We start from the raw sequence: 8,743 nt of genomic DNA, 5'->3' as shown, positions 1-8,743 counted from the left end.
CTGGGAATTGAACTGCTTCTCCATTGTACATGTGCTCATATTTTTTCCCACACCTTTAAGCCTTTTTTCATGTATTTGAGATCCCAGCCGGGGTCTCCTGTGCCTTGCTTGATGCACAGTCAGGCAGTATTCATATGGATAGTTTCAAATGACCCCTCTCGGGGGTAGGGAATCATTTGCGGGGCCTGTCCTTCTGTCCAATCTGCCAAATTAGATACCCAAACATATACATACTTGGGAGATCTCTCATTCTGGAGCACTATCTCCATAGGAGAGAGTGCTGACTGGAACATGGTTTGGACAGGGTCTGCATACACATGTGTTTGTGCTGCATGTTCGTCAGATGCTGAATCAGAAAACTCAGAGTCTGACCCAGAGTCTGGAGCTGTCACTTTAATCCATTTTTCATGGATAGTGGGAGATGTTTGTAGCTAATTTAGAATTGGCCGTTTGCATGACCTCTAGAGGTAACATCCTGATGCAGACTAAACTGCTCAATTCCCTATTATATACAAAATATACAATCTCTTGAAAACAAAAAACACGCACGTCCCTACACTGTTCTATCTTTCCCTATTTATAAAACTGACGTCTAATATATACAAAAATTAAAGTAAAAAGTTGTACTTACATTTTGTACAGTGTTAAGTCCGTATGGTCTCTGGGTGACTAGATGCCTCACCCAGGAAAACCATCCGTTCCCTGAACGGGTTTATCTGTGGAGTTCACCGAAACACCTGAAAATACAAAGTCTGTCAATCACGCAAGCGCATGAAACCCACGCTAGCGTGCACAAATCACGTCGGGCAGTCACCAATGAGATAAAAAGGCTGCTTTGCTGACCTCATTGGAATAACTACAAGACGGCATTGTATCTTCCAAAACAGACAATATTAGTTTATTGGTAGTATAAAAAGTTACAATATTACAGCAGCCAAGGCATAGCACAAAAAAAATATATAAAATATTGTCAGTTCAGAATATACAATGGAGAGAAGAATTTGCACTCATATGCTTAGCAAGGGGGCTAGCAGTTCCCCGTAGCATAAGTAAGAGAATCTTTCTCTGGCTTTTCTTAGACTGCACGTGTTTTTTATACAGAGAAATTCTTCCTTTGTTCCAAAAAAGGCCATCCCCCGAATTCTAGTTATGTACTTCCCTATTGGTACATAAAAATAATGTACAGCTAACTCTTCCTATCGTCCACGCCTCTCTCTCACCTCCACACACCCCCAGTAAAAGGGGGGCCTTTCAGAAACAGAGAACTGTTGCTGAACTCTCATCTTTCAGCACAGAGACTTGCATCTACTAATTAGAGGTTTTACAATTCTATGCATATTCGAGTTGGTGTCCTTGTAAGATGAAAAGTTGGCAACGAGATGGCCTTTCCACAATCCAGCTGTCTGGTTCCCATAGCTTGGTTCAGAGACAGAGAGTCCATGGTTTGGTACCAAGATCTTTCATCTTGTTACACCCACATGAGCAGAGCTCCTTGCTCATTATAAATGGTTTATGGCTTTTTAGGGTGTCTGGCATATGAAGTCATACAGCAGTGATAATAGTCCAGCAGGGCCTTGAAGAGATAGACTCCCAGCAGGGAATGAAAACAAGAACATCATTGCTGGCATTGCAAAGACTGCAGCTGTAGCAAGGTACACAGGCTGGGCCTGGCTATGGGAAAATATGTCTGTAGTTTCCAGCATACACAAGTAAAAATCTAGGTCTGTAGAGTCCAGTAGAATCATCCAGATGTCCAGGATATACATGTCATTCTCTATTTTATAATCCAATCTGTTCAGTGCAGGGGACAGTACATCTCTCAGATTCTTGTCTCTAGAAAATGCTATACGTAAATCAATGTCTTGAAAGATTGGAAGAGTTTTCATAATCTTCCAATTGGTTTTTAAGATGTTAGCCACATCATTACCCTATTTTGAGTACTTCAATACGCATGTCATCATTTTTTCTGTGTACTCGGTGCTGTTCTGACACTTTTTCTCTAATAACCATTCACGTTGATAATATTTGGCTCTTTTGAAAGCTCGTTTCAGTACTTTTTTCGGATACCCCCGATCTTCCAGTTTTTTCATCAGAGATTTCACTCGGTGATTAAAAATCTTCAAATTTGAACAATTACGTTTTAATCTCAAAAATTGTGAGAATGGTAAGTTATTTTTTAAACTAACCGGATGGCAACTGAGATAATCTAAGAAGGTGTTCCTGTCAGTGGGTTTCGTGTACACGTCAAAATCAAAATGATCATTCTCTTGTGTTATAAGCACATCCAAGAAATTAATCTGTAAACAGGAATATTTTATTGTGAATTGTATGTTGTTGTCACAGCTGTTAAGCCAGTGTAAAAAGCTTTCTAAATCTCTGTCAGTACCAATCCATAACATCAATATATCGTCTATATATTTAAACCAGCTCTTTATGTTGGTACTGAATGGAGAATTGTCAATCCATGTTGTTTCAAAATCAGCCATGTACAAGTTGGCTACCGATGGGGCAAAAACTGCTCCTATGGCCACTCCTTTTTCCTTTGGTGAATGCATTCAAACACTGTGTACTTAAGGACATTGAAGATTGGGCACAAATGCAATCCCATTATTTTGATAATTTAAGTAAAGAAGAACGTTTAGCTGTAGAAAATCTTAAAGCAGATAGTTCTATTACTATTAAAAAAGCAGATAAAGGTGGTGCCATTGTGCTATTAGAAACTAGCAAATATAATGGTGAAATAGAAAGACAGTTGAATGAAGAAGGAGTATATGAAAAATTAACTCTGAATCCAACAAAGAGATTACAAAAACAAATCTCAAAATTAACAGACATAGGCCTGAAGAAGGTTTTTTGACTAAACGAGATCACAAGTATTTAAACAAACAATTTCCTATTACTCCAATCTTTTATGTATTGCCGAAAATACATAAGGGCTTAGATGATCCTCCAGGGAGACCTATAATGTCCTCTAGGGGTTCGCTCTTTGAACCTCTTTCAAGATTCTTAGATGAATTCTTAAAATATGAAATCCCAAAAATAAAATCATTCATTCAAGACTCAAGGGATTTGATAGTTAAATTACAAGAAATCCCTAAAGATGTGTTCCCAGTCACTCTAGTGACTTTAGATGTGTGTTCTCTATACACATCGATTCCACAAGACGATGCTTTACAGTTATTGAAAAAGATTTTTGAAAGAAGAACAAGACCACATACTATCCCTACTGAGTTTTTATACAGTTTAGCCAGTCTAGCTATGAAAGAAAATTTTTTCATGTATAATAAAAAGTTTTACAAACAGAAAAAAGGAGTGGCCATGGGAGCAGTTTTTGCCCCATCGGTAGCCAACTTGTACATGGCTGATTTTGAAACAACATGGATTGACAATTCTCCGTTCAGTACCAACATAAAGAGCTGGTTTAGATATACAGTATAGACGATATATTGATGTTATGGATTGGTACTGACAGAGATTTAGAAAGCTTTTTACACTGGCTTAACAGCTGTGACAACAACATACAATTCACAATAAAATATTCCTGTTTACAGATTAATTTCTTGGATGTGCTTATAACACAAGAGAATGATCATTTTGATTTTGACGTGTACACGAAACCCACTGACAGGAACACCTTCTTAGATTATTGCAGTTGCCATCCGGTTAGTTTAAAAAATAACTTACCATTCTCACAATTTTTGAGATTAAAACGTAATTGTTCAAATTTGAAGATTTTTAATCACCGAGTGAAATCTCTGATGAGAAAACTGGAAGATCGGGGGTATCCGAAAAAAGTACTGAAATGAGCTTTCAAAAGAGCCAAATATTATCAACGTGAATGGTTATTAGAGAAAAAGTGTCAGAACAGCACCGAGTACACAGAAAAAATGATGACATGCATATTGAAGTACTCAAAACAGGGTAATGATGTGGCTAACATCTTAAAAACCAATTGGAAGATTATGAAAACTCATCCAATCTTTCAAGACATTGATTTATGTATAGCATTTTCTAGAGACAAGAATCTGAGAGATGTACTGTTCCCATGCTCTGAACAGATTGGATTATAAAATAGAGAATAACTTACTTCCTTGGGGGTTTTTTAAATGTGGAAAGTGTACTATCTGTTCCATAACAGTGAACATAAAAGAATTTAAAAATCCTATTGATAATAAAATATATTCGATTAGACACTTTTTAACATGTACTTCAGACCACATCATTTATGTCATCATTTGCCCCTGTAACAAGTGGTATGTGGGAAAATCAATACGTCCATTTAAAATCAGGATGACTGAACACAAATCCAATCTAAAACGTGAAAGGCTGAATGTTCCTTTAGTAGATCATTGTGCAGAGACGAATCACAAGTTTGAAGATCTAAAGTGTTTTTGCATAGATAAAGAAATTCCTAATGCTCAGGGAGGGGATAGACAAAGACGACTGCTGCAAAGAGAAACACGCTGGATCTTTAAACTGGGTACTGTTAAACCAAGGGGTATAAATACGACTGTAGAATGGAGTTCTTTCTTCTAGCGTGTTTTGTCAAACATATATTTTTAACTAGTATATAAGTTTATTAGTACAAGTGAGGCTCTTTAAAATTGTATGAATAATTAATGAGGGCCATTTAAAATCGCGTCCTAGTAGTGCCAGCGCCATTTTGTTGCTTAATGCCGATGAAAACAGAGCTGCTCAGTAAGTAACCTCGCTTTTTTAATTTTTATATCTTTGGCGTTTTAAGATTATAATCTTAAATTGTGTTTTCTGTCCTTGTGTCTTATAGTTTACATGCCTGACATTTGACCCCTGAAGAAGCCGATTGTACGGTGAAATGGGTCCCGTAGGGCACAGGCACTTTAAAAAGATAAGTCATTACAAGCACTTTCAATTTGAAAAGTTTACACACTATTGCACTTTATTCTAAGATTTGCACATTTACATAGAGCTCAATGAAAGATATTACCACCCTGTTATGACTGTTGGAACAATCATTATTGATTAGACAGTACGGGTGTCTGAGAGCTCTATAATCTTGACAAGAATATTTGAGTGAAAGTTTTCTTGTTGTGCAAGCTACATGATATTTCTCAAGTCTTTCTTGATTGTTTGTCATTTATGAATAAGACTTGTTGCCATTAGTTTTTAATTGAGTATTTTTTCTTATATTCCAAACATCTTTTCCATGAGAACCGGAATTCTGTCCAGTTTTTTCTAGTAAACTTAGTTTTGATTTGATTGGCAGATTTTTTCAGGGTTATAGTTGTTGTGTTATCTTCGAGCTAGCTCCCTCTTTCTCACTGATTCAGTGCAAAAGCCACGGGCAACGGCTCCTACGTGCGTCCTGCGCCTGAACCAGAAACCTTCTCTCTGACATTCCAACGTTAGAGGGAGCCACTGCCCGCAGCTTTGTGCACTGCATCAGTGAGGAAGAGGGATCTAGCCTGAAGATAACACCGGGGACGGCATTAAATGGCCAGGCGGGAGCAGACCAGAAGGTAAGGCATAGCATGGAGGGAGGGAGACAACAAAGTTTAGGGGGGAATGATTTTATTTTTGAATTTAGTGATTGAATTATGTCAATTTTGAGAATTTACATCTGCTGTCAGTGTGCTTTGTGTAGTTTAATTTTGTGGTTAACCATTATGTGTTGTTAATAAGATTATATTGTGTATCTGTGAAAAATGAATGGAAAAAATAGTGTTACAATTAGTACTATTATAGGGGCGGGGTCTGGGGTGGAGATTGGGTAGAGATGGGTGGGGTCTGTCCCACAACTTAGCCCAGTGTTCTTCAATCGCCGGTCCACGGACCGATGCCAGTCTACAAAATAATTCTTTTATTTCTGCTGGTCCATAGGTATAAAAAGGTTGCAGAACACTGGAGTAGAGACTTGAGACCAAATTGCTACAGTGCCAGTCTGATCATAAGGCTGTTTTATATTTGTCAAAAGAGCTGGAAGATTGAGCAACAGGGGGAGATGGAAAAGTGTAAGAGTGATTGATATTCCGGAGGGGACTGAAAGTTCAGATTTTATAAAGTTTTTGAAAGACTTATTACTGAAAACCCTCTCATTAAAGTTTTCACAGCCATTAGAATTTGAGAGGGCTCACAGAAGCTCATTAAGGAAAAATAATGGCTTTAAAGAGCCCAGGCCGATAATTTTTAAATTGCTGTGTTTTTCCCAGGTAATGGAAATACTGTAGATGGCCAAAGAAAAACAAAATATTAAATGGCAGGATTCAAAGATCTCTTACCTGATTTTGCCCTGAAGACTATGAGTGTAAGAAAACAATTTCTAATGCTCCACCCACAACTTCGGCAGATAAGAGCAAAGTATGTGCTCTTCTACCCAGCGGTGATGAGAGTAATTCACTTAAATAAGACTGTCAACTATGAGGAGCCAGGAAAGTTGCAGGAGTACATTGACAAATGTGCAGAAGAAGAGGATGTCATAATTCTTGGAGCATGTTTTTTGGGGGCTTAATGTTGGTCTAGTAAGAAAATAACTTTTGTTCCCTTTGATTTATCTATATTTTAACCGTTTCAATGTTTATATAATTTACAATTGAGGGACACAGTGGAGACGGTTATTTTTTATAAAAGAAAAAAAAAGCATGCAATGTTAATATTCTATCATAGATTCCTAGCCCTAATGCCAATTTCAACACTCCCTATTGGATATAAGGATCGGTACGTGATTAGATGTGGAAGCTGTCAATTTCTGGAAGACCCTATGAAGTCAGGAAAATGGGAGTGGATAATATAATGGGTTTACTTGCTGATGCCTTACTTTAGTGTGGTAATGTGATATCCAACTGTACAGAGCAGCTTTAAAGAATCAATAATGTGAATATAGTGACATCACCCTGGAATAATTTTGGCTAAAAATACCTGGTTTCTGAGTGAGACTTGGGTTGGCTCACTGTGGATCTGGTTGATGGAGGCGGGAATTGCGTCAGGAATCATGCGTGGCCTTCTATGTGGCCCTGTCTGGGGAGGTCTACGCCAGCGCTACAACGCCATTTCAGGAAATGCACAATGGTAAGCTGCTCTGGCACAGTTCCCGCACAAACAACTTTGCAGGTATTCTGTCCCAGGGTATGTGTATTGCTCCACCTGAAGCTCCTGTGACTGGCTATATGTTTGACAAAGGCATCTATTTTTGCAGGACTTGGTCTCCAAAAGTGCCAACTATTGTCATGCATTCCCTGGAAATCCCATAGGCTTACTTGGCAAGGTGGCCCTTGGAACATAGATAAACTGAAATCAGCCTCCGAAATAACTAAATTGCCTAAGGGGAAACATAGTGTGAAAAAGTATGGGAAGAAACAGCTCTTGACCCTGCTCTTGCATTACCCTCAATGGTGGGGAAGTTCCTTTAGGAAAGGAGTTGTACGTGCATCAGCAATACCAGTCTGCTTTATAATGAATATGAGGTGCTCAGGTCAATCTGAAGTACCTGCTGAAGCTGAAGTTCAACTATAAGACATCGCTTGGTGACGAAGTCCAGAGTGCCCTCAATAACAAGTTATCCTATAGCTACACAGAGTGATGTACAGTATGCAGACATGTCTGCATTAATTTCTGACTTACAATTTGAGGCTGCTAAAGACTGATAGCTTTGCTTGAAGCAGCTTTGCAGATCCACAGCAATCTATTTAACTTGAATGCAAACACTTCACTACACAAGTTAATTTAAGCAAGTGATACTTAACTGAAAATATGTTGAAAATATGCTTCCATAGTTTGACTTTGAATGTTACATATTGATGTAAAAATAAAAGTTAACTTTAAAGCTAACCTACGTCAAAGTGAAGCTGAGGGATCATGACTTGACGGACATCAACCTCTTCTCGTCATATATTCATTTGCATTATGTCAACGTCTCTCAGAACCACTTGCAGGACATTTCAGCTCTGAACTCCCTCACCTATCTGCTGTGGTTGAAAGCAGCCCATAACGTGCTTATGCACATACAATTGAATGAAATGCCCTATCTGCAGGTTGACAACTTTAGCCATACCCACATCAGGGAGCTTGGAGGCATCTGCCACCACAGTCTGGATTTGCTTAATCTTAATGGGAATGAAATATCCACATTCTCTAGAGTGAATTGTGCGAAGCTGGAAAATCTGCAGACTCTAGAACTCCGAGGCAACAGGCTAGACAGCACAGCAGGAGTCCTTCAGCCCAACCTGTGCAACCTCTACCTGGCTCAAAATGCGATCAGAACACCTGGAAAGCTTGGAAGGACTGGTCCAGCTACAGACCCTTCATGTACGGAGACAACCAACTGGAAACCCTGGATGGCTTCTCAGGGAGTATAAAATCCTTACAATATCTGAACATCAGAGGATCCAGATAGGCAGAATGAGGGAGCTGCAGAAGCTGGGCTGTTGAGAGGACTGTGGGCTCTAGCAAAGTTTCAAGTTTCAAGTTTATTAGGATTTTATATACCGCCTATCAAGATTATCTAAGCGGTTTTTTACAATCAGGTACTCAAGTATTTTCCCTCTCTGTCCCGATGGGCTCACAATCTATCTAATGTACCTGGGCTATGGAGGATTAAGTGACTTGCCCTGGGTCACAAGGAGCAGCGCTGGATTTGAACCCACAACCCCAGGTGCTGAGGCTGTAGATCCAACCACTGTGCCACACACTCCTCCAAAGATATCCCCTGTACAGAGCCGATGACTATCTCAGAGAAGCCTAATTGCAGCTCTCCTCCTCAAACGGCCAA

At 39.0% G+C, this 8,743-nt stretch overlaps 1 pseudogene; it reads left to right on the top strand.

Moving 5' to 3' along the window:
• The first annotated feature begins 2,503 nt into the window (after positions 1 to 2,503).
• On the top strand, positions 2,504 to 8,403 carry LOC117368837 (annotated as a pseudogene).
• The last annotated feature ends 340 nt before the right edge of the window (positions 8,404 to 8,743 follow it).

The sequence above is a fragment of the Geotrypetes seraphini genome, chromosome 11 (assembly GCF_902459505.1).
Source record: "Geotrypetes seraphini chromosome 11, aGeoSer1.1, whole genome shotgun sequence".
Taxonomy (NCBI): Eukaryota; Metazoa; Chordata; class Amphibia; order Gymnophiona; family Dermophiidae; genus Geotrypetes; species Geotrypetes seraphini.
The sequence above is the reverse complement of the archived record's forward strand: the minus strand, read 5'-3'. Positions and strand labels throughout refer to the sequence as shown.